At 43.2% G+C, this 16,276-nt stretch overlaps 1 protein-coding gene across 1 annotated transcript in view; it reads right to left on the reverse strand.

Moving 5' to 3' along the window:
* LOC147673374 (C-type lectin domain family 4 member E-like) overlaps positions 1-16,183 on the reverse strand; it is an 81,272-nt gene extending 65,089 nt beyond the window's left edge. Inside the window, exon 1 of the mRNA XM_086947232.1 lies at positions 16,111-16,183. The gene's annotated coding sequence lies outside the window, so the exon portion shown is untranslated. The remainder of the gene's footprint in view (positions 1-16,110) is intronic.
* Positions 16,184-16,276: the final 93 nt, after the last annotated feature.

Consider the following 16,276-nt stretch of genomic DNA (forward strand, 5'->3'; position numbering starts at 1 on the left):
CTGTTGGAATGTCCCAGAACCGCTCGTGCTCGGCACTGACGTACCCGCAGGTCCCGGCAAAAGTTGATTATGCCAAGACACCGTGTCCAGACAATCCCATGTTAAAGCCTCGTTAAACTCCTTTACTTTTCTAAAATTAACGTCATATCCCTTCCATTCGCTTCCCCCGTACATTGCATAGAAGTTCATGATCCTGTTCTGATAACATGTTAAGTCGGGCAACACTTCAGGTTTACGCTCCCCCATTACTGCAGTGAAAATAGAAAAGGCCCTGACCCAGTTCACCATGGTCTCGTCGACCCTGAATTCCGCCATCTTGGCCCGCCATACGCTGGGGTGCCATAAATCCTTCTGGGTCTTTGCATATTCCATCTCTCGATGGTCAGTCAAAAGTGAAAACATATTGTTGTATTTGTCCCCCCATATCATTTCCTTCGTGGCCGTCGGAATGTGCTGAGACAAACTTTCCCACCTCGAAGGCACTGAACTCTCCCCCACCAATGGCAATGGTCTCTTACCGGGTTCAGCCGCCGTGTCCGTTGTCTTCGCTCGACGACCATCCGTCGTGACCCCCGTCGCTACCTGTGGGGGAATACAAGGTACATTTGCTGTCCCGGCATCCCTTGACTGCCGCAACTGCTCAATAATTAGTCTAGCTTCCTCAGCCGGATCGCCCGCAGCCACAGATCCCCCTGCTCCCTTCTTTAGCCAAGGTAATACCGCAGCTAACTGAAGGGCCAGTGGTGGGGGCATTTGGTCATCCCCAACTGGCGTTATTACTACGGGGTAAACCCACCGGACATGGTACCGGGCTATCCACCGGCGCGACTGGGCTGTCTGCGCCCGGGCTCGATGGAGGGATTTCTGGGATTGGGACCTCCCTAGAACCCGCCCTCCCCTTATTTCTCTTACCCTTACCCTTCGGGGCGACATCCGGCAAGGCCGGCCCTATGACCTTTTTAGGCCGCCCGAGAGGGTGTTCTGGGCTGCCATCTGCTTCTTGACATCCGCTAAGCCTCGACCGATTGCGTCCACTTTACCCATTTTTCGGTCCATCACCGCTACTCGGTTCACCAAGGTGCGTAGCATCTTCTCCATCTCGGAGCTCTTTCCCGCTTTCTTGCCAGACATGCTCTCGGTTACTCCGCTCGACCTGGTCCACAGGGTCTAGACCTTCCACACGCCTGACACTGAAAGAGAAACAACAAAGATTAAAAGTTCTCAAAATTGCCGCTTGTTCCTTCGAGGGCTGACGAGTGACGAGTGGTGCAGCCTTCAGAGCACTGGAACAAGAGGAAGCTTCGTTGGATTCCCGCTCTATTTATCCATCTGCCGGTACGCCCATCCGTGCGCGGACTACCGGGCGGGCGTCTAGGACAACCCCTTCTGGGCGGGAAGGGCGTGCTCCGGCTACGCCACTTTGGGCATACCAGCCGAAACACGCCCCCCCGCCCACAATGGTTTCCCGGGGGGATCGGGGCACCCATCCATACGTTCAGGGGGACCAAGTGGTCTTCCCTTTCCAGGCAGCGTGGCTACAAAGAGAGAGTCTTAAGTGAGGCATGGGAAAAGGCGCGGAGTAGAGACAGAACCGATCCAATTAAAGATACACCAAAGAATAGAGCTGTCTCGAATACCAATCTCAGGCTCATTACTAATTTTTCAAATGCTGCAAAGAGCTTGAAGAAAATAATCTTTTCTAATTGGAAAATTCTTAAATCCGACCCATTCATCGGCGGTGATATACCTGCACAACCATCCATAACGTCCTGCAAGACAAGATCACTTAAAGATCTATTGGTAAAAAGCCACTTAGCACCCATTAGCAGAGGCATCCAGGGCCTAAGAGGTTTCTATCCCTGCAATAAATGCAAGGCATGTGCTGATAGTAAAAAAATCACCAGCTATCAGGTACCAGGCAAAAATGATCCAGTAGTGATTAAAAAATTCCTGAACTGTTTGACACCCTATGTTGTATATTGTCTGAGTTGCCCATGTGGCTTCAGATACATAGGGAGCACTAAACATCAAGCTAAGATTCATATCCTGGAACATCAAAGAGCGATACAGAACAATGACAGTAGTTACCCAGTAGCGCGTCATTTTCATATACATCACAACAGCAACCGCAAACTTCTGAGTTATTTCTGTCTAGACCAGAGGTCTTCAAACTTTTGGATGCCGAGACCCCCCTGTCAACATTTTCAAGCGTAAGGACCCCCTCCTGACAAAAAATTCTAGGTTATGAGGAAGGTGAGGACCAAATTATGCGACAGGCTTGACTAAATTGTATGAGTAGAAAATGTAAATAATGTTCTGTGATGCTGCGTATTTTGGGGTAGCAATGCTTTATTATTTAGTGAATAGTGTGAGTGCAGGGTGAGCAGTGAATAGTGTGAGTGCAGGGTGAGCGGGTGAATAGTGTGAAAGCATGGTGATTGCTGTGAGTGCACGGTGATTGCTGTGAGTGCATGGTGATTGCTGTGAGTGCATGGTGATTGCTGTGAGTGCATGGTGATTGCATGGTGATCAGTGTGAGTGCATTGTGATCGCTGGGAGTGCAGGGTGAACGTGAAAGTGAAGGCAAGGATGAGAAGTGAGTAGTCTGAAAGCAGGGTGCATTCCCAAAAACTTGAAGCATAGGGTTTTAGATATAAGTTAAATTATTGCTATAATGACATTAATCAGGGTTCAAGGGTGGAGGAAATAAATAATGTGCTGATCCTGCAACAAACTTCCAGTCTAATGATTAGGGTTACCAGCTCATTATTTTGATGGCCCAGAAATAAGCAGTCACCTACAGCTGTATTTTTTGCACTATCTGTGAATACTTAGAACAGCAATTATAAATAAAAAGCACTTTTAATTGTGTTCTAGGGATGCCTTAATGATCCATGACTAATAATTAAAGAGAATAAAGACAGAAAAGTCACATACCTAATTAATACATACTTTTTTTATGTATAACTTAATTTAGTGTCAAGAGTAGGCCTCTGCAGGATCTTTAAACAACACATAGCAGGCATGTTTCTTTTGGCAACCCAACTTTATATTTATTTTCATTAAATGCATTCTCACACTACAGCAGTAAGTGTAAAAATACAAATGTAAGAAATAGGCAGAGTGGGGGCCCAGGGGGTACTGGAACAATAAAAAAACGAATCTTTGGTAATCGGTTAACAAAGGCATGTAAATATGCTAATGGTCTTTAACCCTTTCGATGCTGATGACGAGCTCAGCTCGTCATCACCCACGGGTGTCGTGTGCTGATGACGAGCTGAGCTTGTCATGGGAACAGCAAAATGGCAAAATCCAGCACAGGAGGGGGAAAACGCCTAGCAGCCAAGGTGTTAAAGACCTATGAAAACTCGGCGGAGATAAGACGCCAGACACTACCCAGCCGAGGCCCCAGGACCGTGAGCTGCACTGCAGCAGCCCGGGCTGAGAGACAGGATGGGGGAGGAGGGGGGCTGAAGCCCTGGAGGCAGAAGTGACACTGTAAAGGCGCGACCCCCTTTGCATCGTTCCACGCCCCCCCTGGGGTTCGCGCCCCACAGTTTGAAGACCCCTGGTCTAGACCATGTAGCTGTAGACTCCAGGGGAGGAGATCGAGAAAAACGCCTCAGGAGATTGGAGTCTCGCTACATTATTGATCTGGCCACAAAAACTCCTTTGGGTCTTAATATGGGAGAAGAGTTGAAGGTACACCTGTAAATACTGTATAAATTGTATATATAAATTAATATTTCCTTTTATTTGCCTCACCTTGGGAATTTAGAGCTCTGGAGATGAATTAGGAGAATTTTTCTCTTTAATTAACATTGATTTTTGTAAATATTAGCTCAGATATATCTGTATACATTATCTTTCTAGTCAGGGTAGGGTAGCATCAGTTGGACCACAGTGAGATTGAATTGTGTATGATAGCTTTTGCTTTGGATAAATTATTTGATTTGCTCATTTGAGGGCTTCAACAGTTTTTTACCTGGTATAAGGGAATACAGCAACCACAAGCATTTGATTCATGTATTTTTACAATCAATTTTCATGCATTGACTCATTTCCCGTAATTTGTATTATATTTATCCATGCTACACAATTATCATTTCTTGTAAGTTTGATCATATCTGTAAATAATGTTTACCCTAACTCTGCGAATGCTAAATACAAAAGTCGATCATTGTTTACTGTTTTGAGCCAGTGAAAGTGCCTGATGTTAACATGGCGTCCTGGCGAGATAATTCCTGCGAGATCTGGTGAAGCAATATGTTTATATTTTGCAGCGTTATGGCGGCCGCCTGTAACTGACGAAGGCGTACCGCCGAAACGCGTCTGAACCTAACTATTTGTGTGCAATGAATCCGCTCTGGATTTGACCCCCGCGAGCGCAGTTTCTTTGTTCGTGTGCAATTATATATATATATATATATATATATATATATATATATATATATATATATATATATATATATATATATATATGTTACCTACTGGCGGTCGCCAGTAGGTATATATAGTTAGGATTTTTTCTCTATGGGATTTTTGAAAATTCTATGTCTAATAACTTTGGCGTTTGTGGACGGAATTGGCTGAAATATTCAGGAAAATGGAACATTTTGTTTCTGAGCAGCCCCTGACAATTTGGGGGGGGTTTCATCAAGGGGGGGCCGAGAAAAAAGGGGGGTCCCAAAACGCATTTTCCCATGTTAATTTCCATAGGGCGGTTGGCCTCACTTTTAGCTCGAACGGCTGAATGGATTTGCACGAAACTTGGCAAAATTGTAGGGACTGTTAGCCTGATGTGCCTTTGCTAGGTCTCAATATATGTGCTCCAGTGGATTTTGAGTAATTTAGGTTCAAAAAAAGATATATATCTGGGCGGAGCCTAACCACACATCTGATCTGATTGGCTGTCAGCACTTCATCCAAGAAGTGTTGGCAGCCATCTTGGGACCAATATACATGATAGCACCTCATTAAAAAGCATTGTAGTTAATAGAGGGTTTTAGGACTTTAGTTACATTATAAATCATTTGTTGATGGTACCATACTCGTTTTAGGAATTGTGGTGGGTTCTAAGGTGATTTTACCATGTGAAAAAACCTTCTGCTGTGATATCATGAATATTGTTTGAAAGAAAACTAATATCTCATGATTTTCCCACAGTGGTTTGGAAGGGGATCTATAAGCTAAACTGAAAGCATATTTTCTGTAAATTCACATTATCTTTCTCAGTCATGTGAAAATGAAGTCTGACATTCTCAGTAAAACATGTACATCCAACAAGGACAGAGACTGTCAGTTGATTCCTTTGTGTTCTACTGCAGCCTCCTAGAGTGTTCTAAAGAACAACTAGAGCGCTAACAGTCCTACTTATTACAAAGGTATGGCACACCTGAAGCCATCTTGATTGGAATAAAGTGGTAACTCTTAAAACATTTAATTTAAAAAGAAACAACATGAAGGGGTATATTTTGCCATAGAAAGTATGATTAGTGCTGCAGAATGAAAAATTAGGGCACATTTTGAGTGACTTCTCAAATCCTTTTCTATTTCATTAAAACATTCTGACATGCAGTCTCCCAAAATGGCCACCAGAGACAAAAGAGCCCAAATGTAGCCCAAATATCACCCAGATGTAGCCCAAGTATAGCCCAATGACAGAATGTCCCAGAGTGTTCTAAAGAACAACTAGAGCGCTAACAGTCCTACTTATTACAAAGGTATGGCACACCTGAAGCCATCTTGATTGGAATAAAGTGGTAACTCTTAAAACATTTAATTTAAAAAGAAACAACATGAGGGGGTATATTTTGCCATAGAAAGTATGATTAGTGCTGCAGAATGAAAAATTAGGGCACATTTTGAGTGACTTCTCAAATCCTTTTCTATTTCATTAAAACATTCTGACATGCAGTCTCCCAAAATGGCCACCAGAGACAAAAGAGCCCAAATGTAGCCCAAATATCACCCAGATGTAGCCCAAGTATAGCCCAATGACAGAATGTCCCAGAGTGTTCTAAAGAACAACTAGAGCGCTAACAGTCCTACTTATTACAAAGGTATAGCACACCTGGAGCCATCGTGATGGGAATAAAGTGGTAACTCTTAAGACATTTAATTTAAAAAGGAACAAAATGAGGGGGTATATTATGCAATAGAAGGTATTATTAGTGCTGCAGAAAGAAAAATTAGGGCACATTTTGAGTGACTTTTCAAATCCTCTTCTATTTCATTAAAAAATTCTGACATGCAGTCTCCCAAAATGGCCACCAGAGACAAAAGAGCCCAAATGTAGCCCAAATATCACCCAGATGTAGCCCAAGTATAGCCCAATGACAGAATGTCCCAGAGTGTTCTAAAGAACAACTAGAGCGCTAACAGTCCTACTTATTACAAAGGTATGGCACACCTGAAGCCATCTTGATTGGAATAAAGTGGTAACTCTTAAAACATTTAATTTAAAAAGGAACAAAATGAGGGGGTATATTTTGCCATATGAATTATGATTAGTGCTGCAGAAAGAAAAATTAGGGCACATTTTGAGTGACTTCTCAAACCCTCTTCAATTTCATTAAAAAATTCTGACATAGTCTCGCAAGATGGCCACCAGAGACAAAAGAGCCTAAATGTAGCCCAAATATCACCCAGATGTACCCCAAGTATAGCCCAATGACAGAACGTCCCAGAGTGTTCTAAAGAACAACTAGAGCGCTAACAGTCTTACTTATGACAAAAGTATGGCACACCAGAAGCCATCTTGATTGGAATGAAGTGGTAAGTCTGAAAACACTCAATTTAAAAAGGAACAACATGAGGGGGTTAATTTTGCCATAGAAAGTATGATTAGTGCTTCAGAAAGAAAAATTAGGGATCATTTTGAGTGACTTCTCAAATCCTCTTCTATTTCATTAAAAAAATTCTGACATGCAGACTGAAACATGCACTTTGAATACCAGCAGCAGACGTCCCTGGTGAGCAGTAGCTTTACTACAGTGATCTAATGTGCAACTAGAGTGCTAACATTCAGAATTTATGGCAAATGTGTGACACATCTGAATGCCTTCTTGATGGAACCAAAGTAAACAAGCATTGAAAATGCAATAGATCTCGCCCTCATTTAAGTTAAAGCCATTCTGTTTGTAATGAGGTGGCTTTTTAGCTTTGCTTTTATTAGTGTTTTTTCAACTTTCATGTAAATAACGCACCGTTTTCACCAAATCGACTTTGCCCAAGCACACCCTTCCCTTCGGCCAACAAATCCCAAAAATTCGGCACACCTGCCGATCCACTCTCCCTACAGCTCACCCAAGCCCCGTCCCTCTAGCGCAACTGGAACATCCCAAATTCACCTTCTCCATGCGCACCAAAAACTCCCATTGAATAACATGACAATTCGCTACTCCTCACAAAAATTGCTCTTTAAAGCACTTCCACTGCTCCGATCCGCTTCAAACTTGGCTGGACACTAGTTCCAGCGATTCCCTAACATCTCACCAAAATCAGCTCAATCCATCCACTGGAACGGGGACGAATTTCAACCCGAATACGCGCCCCCCGCAAACACAAAAAAAAGCCATAAAACGGCCAAATCTCGACCAAAAACCGCCAAAATCCCTCAAAACCTTGCCAACGCCAATACGCACGAAACTGAACCGGCCCCTCAGCCCTAGGCTCCGGGAACCCTACTTAATTGACCCAAAAGCCCTAAAAAAGCAACATAATACACACGAAAACGCCCTAACAACCCTAAAATGCATTTAAGTATATGTATGCATGCATTTATGTTTGTATTTATATGTAGATATACAGATGATATATGTTTATATATGTATGTATATATATATATTCACTGAAAAAACCATAGGCTATAGACCATATATAGTTAGGAATTAGCATTTACAAAACCTTGAAAATTCACTGAAAAAACCGTAGGTTATAGACCATATATAGTTAGGAATTAGCATTTACAAAACCTTGAAAATTCACTGAAAAAACCATAGGTTATAGACCATATATAGTTAGGAATTCGCATTTACAAAACCTTATTTTACTCACACAAAACCATTGAAATTCCATATATAGTTAGTTGCACTAACTATATATCGCGCACCCGCAATCCACTGCTGATGATGTCACATATTACATCATTCATGACATGGTCAGTGACATCACTGATGACATCACTGATGACATCTCAAATGACATCACTGATGACATCACTGATGACAACATCCAGTGACTGTATGTTTCTGTAAAGTTAAAATATGTCTTACATATTGAAGAATGAGTGGATGTATAAGTGTCTGGATGAAGGATTTAGTAGGTGCATGACTGACTGTATGAGTGAGTGATTAAATGTGTCTCACTGAGTGCATGGGTTAGTGACTAAACTGTCTTAATTTGTGCATCATTATGTCTGTTGTTCTGTAAACTGTTGCATGTGTTGATAAGTAGCTATATGAGTAACTATATGGGTTATTGATTGGTTGCCCAAGTATTTGTATGGGATACTGAGTGTGTGTGTGGGTGGCTGGGAGGTGTATGACTCTGTGCATAGATGTGTGAGCAGTTGATTCACTAGATGTATGGTTTCAAAAGTGCATGTGGAAACAGCTGTATGGGCGGTTGACTGTGTGCATGAGTGTATTGGTGAGTGAATGGGTATCTCAGTGCTACATGTCAAAGTAAGTACATATGTAAAACACAGTACATGTGAGAGTTGACATATATAAATAACTGTGCATAAGAGCCAGTGAATGTGTGAGTGGCTGTATGGATCATTGTGAACTTGTATCAGGGATTGTATAAGAGAGTTAATATGTGTTAGTATATGTTTGAATAAGTAAAGTTTGTATAACTGTATAGTTGAGGAAATGGAGGTGTGATTGATTCTTTGATTGACTGACTAGGTGTGTGAGTAACTCCATGGATGAGTGACAGTCTGTGAGTGTCTGTTTACACTGATTGTATCTAAGGTTATATTAGAGTCTGAAGAGGTTCATCGTATTATCACATGAATGATATCATCAGTGATGTGATCAGTAATGTCAAATGAGATGTCATCAGTGATGCCATCAGTGATGTCATTTGAGATGTCATCAGTGATGTCATTTGAGATGTCATCAGTGATGTCATCAGTGATGTCACTGACCATGTCATGAATGATGTAATATGTGACATCATCAGCAGTGGATTGCGGGTGCGCGATATATAGTTAGTGCAACTAACTATATATGGAATTTCAATGGTTTTGTGTGAGTAAAATAAGGTTTTGTAAATGCGAATTCCTAACTATATATGGTCTATAACCTATGGTTTTTTCAGTGAATATATATATATATATATATATCTTGGGAGCAACAGACTTTGACACAACCCACTGGAGGGTCATTATTTTTACGAATCACAAACCTGAGTCCCAGCATGCAAAAACAACACACTCATCTGGGTGTCCACCAGGGGGCTCCGAATCACATACAAAGCAATCGTTTCTCTGTGGTCAGTGATTGATCTCCGTTGTCACGGCTTACCTTTGAAAATGTTCATGTTTGAACGAAACGCTTCAGGACTGCCTTTTTGCTGTTCGTCATTAAATATTAAATTATCAGTGTTGCGAGTGCGATTTCGTCAGTCCAAGAGGGGAGAAGTTTGGAAATGAGCAGTGGCTTAGTTCTGCAGTAAAGTAGCGCACCACCAGCAAGAGCTCCATAATCACCCTACCTTGAACCAGCTCTGTGTGTCTTGTGGAAACGATTTTGGGTGGCAGACGCCGCCGCATACTGAATGTGGAATGGTTCCCTTGTAGCCTCGAAAATAGGACTGTCCTTGGGAGAAACACTGAAGGTAAAATGTGATCTGCCGAGGGGGGACTAATTGACACAGCAACAGACTTTGACACAACCCAATGGAGTCCTTGTTGACTCGTGAACATGTAGACCAAGCCAACGCTATATATTAGGTAATCCTGAAAATGATCTTGAGCAAATGGAATGGATACACAACCCCACTGCTTGAATAACTAACTGTCGGGGTGTTAAATTCCAAGGGTGCCTAGTCTTAATTCCTCCTTGTGCTGCTTCCATGCACCACCAGACATCCCTGCCCATTTGGCTCATTCTGGAAGGTGCTTTTGCATACTTGCTTTCTCCATTTGGCACTTTCTTGTGTCTTTCTCTTGATCCTTCTTTTGGTCTTTTTGTCTTTTGTGTTTTTTTCTCTTGCTCTGGCTCAAAGTCTGATGAGGAAAAATAAATGCAGGTCCCCACTAAAGATTACTGGAGTGCCACACCTGAACCATCGGCTCTGTTTAAGAGCAATGTTGTCTTGTCTACTGATCTCCAGGAAGCAAAGAAGGGAAGTGTGGAGTGCAAAGAGGGGAGAGGATGTGGTCTAATGGCTAGAGCGGTGGACCTAGAAGAGGCCCGGTTACCGGGATCGGGTCTCAACAGGGAAGCTCAACATCCTGTGGAAATCTTCCCGTAACTAACAAAAAAAAAACATGAATGTGTCCATCTTTAGCACAACTGGTACTTGTGTAAAGCGCTCTGATACCTTCGGGTCTAGTTCGCAATATATAAAACAAAATAAAAAAGTCTTTCAGTGTTCGTGTTGAATTCCAACAAATGGGTGTAAATAATCTTCCACGGTCAGAGGAGAGGAGTCCATGGATAAATGGGGAAAATAAAGAACTAATGAAAATAAATAAGTTCACACATTTAATTACTTATTAGGGAGTTTTGTACAGCGCTGCATGATAGCTCACAATTACATCAGAGCGCTAGGAAAAGAACTGGGGTGGTGGAGAGTTAGAGCCCAAACAGAGAGAGGGCCGATGCCTGACAGTCTCTGTTGCTGTTCTAGACACATTTAAAACTTAGCACACACTTGTGTTCATATCATAACAAAGCATGTTGGCAGCTCATTAAACGTTCAGCCCCAGCCTGCAGTTATTATCCTTCTACGGTTCACTCAAGTTTAATACACGACAAGAACAGATACAAAGTAACTGAGCTTTGGAAATGTAAAGGCTGCCATTAAGGCGTGGAGCTTCTTACAAAGAAGGTAACCCGGTGAAGAGATCTGAACATTTATAACAAAGTAACTCAGAAATGTGAGCGCTTATGTAAAGAGACTCAGCCTTTCAGGAAGTGTGAATCTTGATAAAAAGAAACCGCCCTGAATACGAAATGTGGCACTGATACAAAGTTACTCAGCCCAGGAAGGAACAGTGAATATTGTCACAACTCATCAGTCTATGTGCAAATGTAAGCATAGATACAAAGAGTCTCAAGGAGTTCATGTGAACATTGATACAAAGTAGCTCCACTCTGGAAGAAATGTAAACTTTAATACAAGTTTACATCAGCTACAGGGATTAAATTCTGGCTCTTACACAAAACATACTGGACACCAGCCCGCCTACACTAACACAGGAGTAGAGAGGACTCCCAGTGTTGGATACTTGGCACACCTGTTATTCTATTGCAAATGTGTTAAACACTTCTGGGACAGTATATTTGATTTGACCTCAAAACTCTTTTCATGCTCCCTTAAAAGGGAATTCACTACACTAGCATTTGCCTCCTCTAGTGCAGAAACGCTAAACGACAACGACAGGGCCCTCTTGGGCCTTCTACTGATCGCAGCAGTTAAAGTCATACTAACTAACTGGAAGGACACAAGCAAAGCCGCGTTTAAATGCTGGCTAAACTGGGTATCCCATCTCAGGGCCGCTGACACAATTGCCCTCCAGAATTCACCTTGGAAACCCCCCCTCAGACACATGTAGGATAGTCTTGACATATATTTTGAATCACACAAACCTCCATAAGTTACTCCCTTAGTAAGAATTGTATTGTTGCCTACCCAAGCCGGTTTTCTACCTCAATTATCTGTTAAGAAATAACTTGTACTATGTCACTGTGGATGATGTGTTGACGGCCATTGTCAGCACATGCTTATATGGTTCTTTTGATTTCCTTTCTCTTTCCTTTTGATATATAGTCACAATGTAGTATTGTATTCATTTTTTCATGTATGTATGGTATATTCTTTTGTTCAAAAAAGCAACCAATAAAAACTTATGAACTAAAAAAAAAAGATTGTAGCTATAAATTGTGCAGCTGTTGCAGTGGCACCGGGTCCCTGAGTGTCAGGATCTACTGTTTTGGAATTCTGGAAGTTGTTTGATACCAGAGGGGAGGCCATAACCCTTGCTTGCCCTTGGACCAATGATACTCTTGCCGTTCCACAGACTGTGATATCCGTGGGTCAGGTGTGCGTGCAGCGAAGGTGCCATGGGATATAGTGTTCAGGTGGAGTGTTCGACTGCTGGTGTCAGTGATTGTAGAGCTGACCTAGGAACGGAGCAGTGAGTATGAATACTCTCATTGCGGTGCCTTCCTGAGTACGTATTTCAGTACTTGTTTAACTATCAAGTTGTTGGACCATGTTTTGTGCGACCACTTGGCACAAAACAGCTACTGGACCCGAACTGTGGTGGCTGAAGTCATTCACCACTGGTGTCCTGGGGTCCGTTGTACTATGGCTGTGCACACCGGGCCAAGTATAACCCTTTCTGCGCTTGACTCACAGGGTGGGGGCCGGGGATGAGCAGTTAACACTTCTCAGGCCGGTAGAGTGGGGGACAAGAGCTCAGAACTCAAAGCCAACCAAACTAATATTCAGTCCAGAGCTCATCTTTTATATTTAAAAAAGTACTTTAAATTGTACAGTATTGCAAAATATTGCACATTGCAAAAGGGGGTTCAGTTACAGGGCTGTATATCCTATACATAATCTATTCCATCATCTAAACATTTAATTACATCGGACGCGGGCTTCTCAGCAGAGATTTGTGTATTGGCACTCATTATTTTACACATTAAGCAATGGGGACAGCACATCTAGATGTTCGACACTGGAAGTTGCGGTCCCGGAGACTGATGGAGGTAGGTCCACTTTTTGGCAGTTGAGGCCCTTTAGGCCGATGCAGGTGAATGGCCGGTTTCAGCAGGTGTGGCCCGGGTGTATTGGAGTGTGGCACAGGAGTATGTGAGTGTGGCCCGGGAGTAGTTGAGTGTGGCCCGGGAGTATTGGAGTGTGGCCCAGGAGTATTGGAGTGTGGCCCAGGAGTATTTGAGTGTGGCCCGGGAGTATTTGAGTGCGGCCCGGGAGTATTGGAGTGTGGCCCAGGAGTATTTGAGTGTGGCCCGGGAGTATTGGAGTGTGGCCCAGGAGTATTTGAGTGTGGCCCGAGAGTTTTTGAGTGTGGCCCAGGAGTATTTGAGTGTGGCCCAGGAGTATTTGAGTGTGGCCCGAGAGTTTTTGAGTGTGGCCCAGGAGTATTTGAGTGTGGCTCAGGAGTTTTTGAGTGTGGCCCGGGAGTATTGGAGTGTGGCCCAGGAGTATTTGAGTGTGGCCCGAGAGTTTTTGAGTGTGGCCCAGGAGTATTTGAGTGTGGCTCAGGAGTATTTGAGTGTGGCCCGGGAGTATTTGAGTGTGGCCCAGGAGTATTTGAGTGTGGCTCAGGAGTATTTGAGTGTGGCCCAGGAGTTTTTGAGTGTGGCCCGGGAGTATTGGAGTGTGGCCCAGGAGTATTTGAGTGTGGCTCAGGAGTATTTGAGTGTGGCCCGGGAGTATTGGAGTGTGGCCCGGGAGTATTGGAGTGTGGCCCAGGAGTATTTGAGTGTGGCCCAGGAGTTTTTGAGTGTGGCCCGGGAGTATTGGAGTGTGGCCCAGGAGTATTTGAGTGTGGCTCAGGAGTATTTGAGTGTGGCCCTGGAGGCCACAGCAGGCAGATGCAAACCTCTGGTTGTTGCGGTCCAAGAGGCCAGTGCAGGCGGAGGCTGGTGCACTGCAGGTGCCACGGAGGCCGATGCAGGTGGGGAACGTCTATGGTGACAAAGAGGTGAATATTTCTCGGTGCAGCTCACATCGGGAGCTGCCACTGGAGACTAGAGGACCACACAGTCATTGGGTCAGGACCAGCTAAACGTCCTTCAGTAGCCTTCTGGTCACCCCACAACCTGGAACCACACTGAGCTTCTCCTAATGGGCAGTGTCTCCTCCTAGGTAGGTTTGTAGGTTCAGGAAGAACTAATCAGCAGTTCCAGAATTTCTAACGGTAGCCCTGCTGCCTTCCTCCTCACTCCAGTGACTGGATCCACCCCCACCCCCACCGCCACCCCTCCCCCGTCCAACCACTGGAATGGAGGCAAAACACTTGCACTCGCTGGGTATAAAATCCTGACCATCCATCTTTCACCATGATAAACCATGGACATCCATAATGGATTCACTGGCCAGTGATGTCAATGGCTTTTCTACTTTCAGCCAATCGAAATTTGTATTTTATTTTTAAACCGTTTTCACATGAAGTGTAAACACATTAAAACTCTATAGACTGACACTTCATTAAAAAAGAATCGCGTTATTTCTTTTTTGAATTCCCAATAATTTAATAAGACCTATGCAGGTCATAACCAATTTACGTAGGGTCCCACGCACACAGCAGGATGAGTCAGATAACAGTTTTGTCACTCTGCCTCGCACTTTGCAATAAGTGTTAAATGATAATTCTGCTCTCTTAGGACCTTAAAAGGCATTTTCTCCTTCATGGGCCTCCTCTCGAAGGTAAAGGCTTCCTTGCCCTCTTCGTCTCCAGGTAGACCAAGCCATTGGTATCTAATAGGTAATCCAGAATCTGGTCTAGAGCAAATGGAATGGATACAGAACACGGCAGCAAAACAACTCCTCTTCGATTGAGATTAGGACTATATCCCCTCCTTCCACACATGAAGCTAAATCCCAGTAGGCAAGCAGATCTTGTTTATGACACTCAGCTTTACAGTTGGGAAATTCAATGGTGAAGATCTCCCCGCCCTATTAAAAGCTCTCTCTCTACTCACTAAAGATTCTCAGATCTTTGTTGATTCAGTTTCAGGAAATGCCGTGACTCAGGCTGTTTCTCCGGTTCAGACCGCTAGACATTGCAACAGCCGACTGATGAGGAAACACACTAACTTAAATATATTCAAGAAAGGAATACAAAAGGGGGGGCCTTGACGTTGGTTGTAACCCCGCCGTAATCACTATACTGCAATTGATATGGAATTATGATCTTGCTGCACAATTTAATTAAACTTCTACATTATAATGGGGTATGTGGCTCGTGCATCGATGCCATACCATTGCGGGCAAGTCAATACAATCTGTTTGAACTATGTCCGTGCACGTGTGCAGGGTTGGCGTATGATATCCAAAGAAAAATCCAAACTCCACAGCCCAACTGCCAAAAATGAGTGGAGGAAACTACGCACAGTAACTCAATTCTTCACATATTCCAACAAGGCAACCAAGCACCCAGGCTCTGTCTTGCAGAGCGTCAGACAAAACAACCATGTTTGCACCAGTGTGGAAAATGTGAAAAGAAACAGTGATAGTATGAATTAAAACCTTACTATGCCATCCTTAGATATTCTTCCTGGCACAATTGTGTATACAGTGTCAATGAAGAATTGGGAGCACCTCTAGGGACCTTACACCCAACAACAATACTTCCTTTGTTGCCTTACTCCATCCGTGCACTCTACCGTCTTCTCATGCAGGATCCAACTGAAATTGAATCAGTCAAGGTGATCCTAGAAGTAAAGCCCTGACATGCACCAAATCAGACAAAGACTCTACAATACTAAAGCCACCCCAGTGACAGCAAACCTGCTTCCAAACACCAGTATTAATCAACAGGTCTAGCAATCACTTTTAATTACTACTGCCATTCATGCTGACTTTAAAGTTGCATTCAACTTATTTCTTTTACTTGAAACCAGCAAAATCTGATTGTGCAAACAACACACTCAGGGTCTTCTGTAGATCACACACAACACCAAGTTTTCCTATTTAGACCACACTAGTTCTAAGTACATATGTAGATATGTGTACACTTCCAACTTACACTAAGAATGTCTATGGAACCCTTGCTTGCTTCAAATCAAACACTGAATTCGGAGAAGGAATAAAGGTGGGGCATTAGAGGCAGGAACTAATACACAGATAGCCATACAAATCTATACACACAGTCTACTAAATTCCTAGTAGGGCACTTACTTGTAATTCTTTATTTTCTGCTGTTTTTTCTTTTGTTCCTGTGCGCCACACAAAATCTGCTCTTCTGTTGGAGTCTTTTCCACAATGTGCATTTGTGCATATTGTACAACCAGTCATTGTGAAAAGTCAGCTCCTTTGGTCAATGGTGCAATTTCCTTTTTTTTTC

Source organism: Lissotriton vulgaris, chromosome 12, assembly GCF_964263255.1.
Source record: "Lissotriton vulgaris chromosome 12, aLisVul1.2, whole genome shotgun sequence".
NCBI lineage: Eukaryota > Metazoa > Chordata > Amphibia > Caudata > Salamandridae > Lissotriton > Lissotriton vulgaris.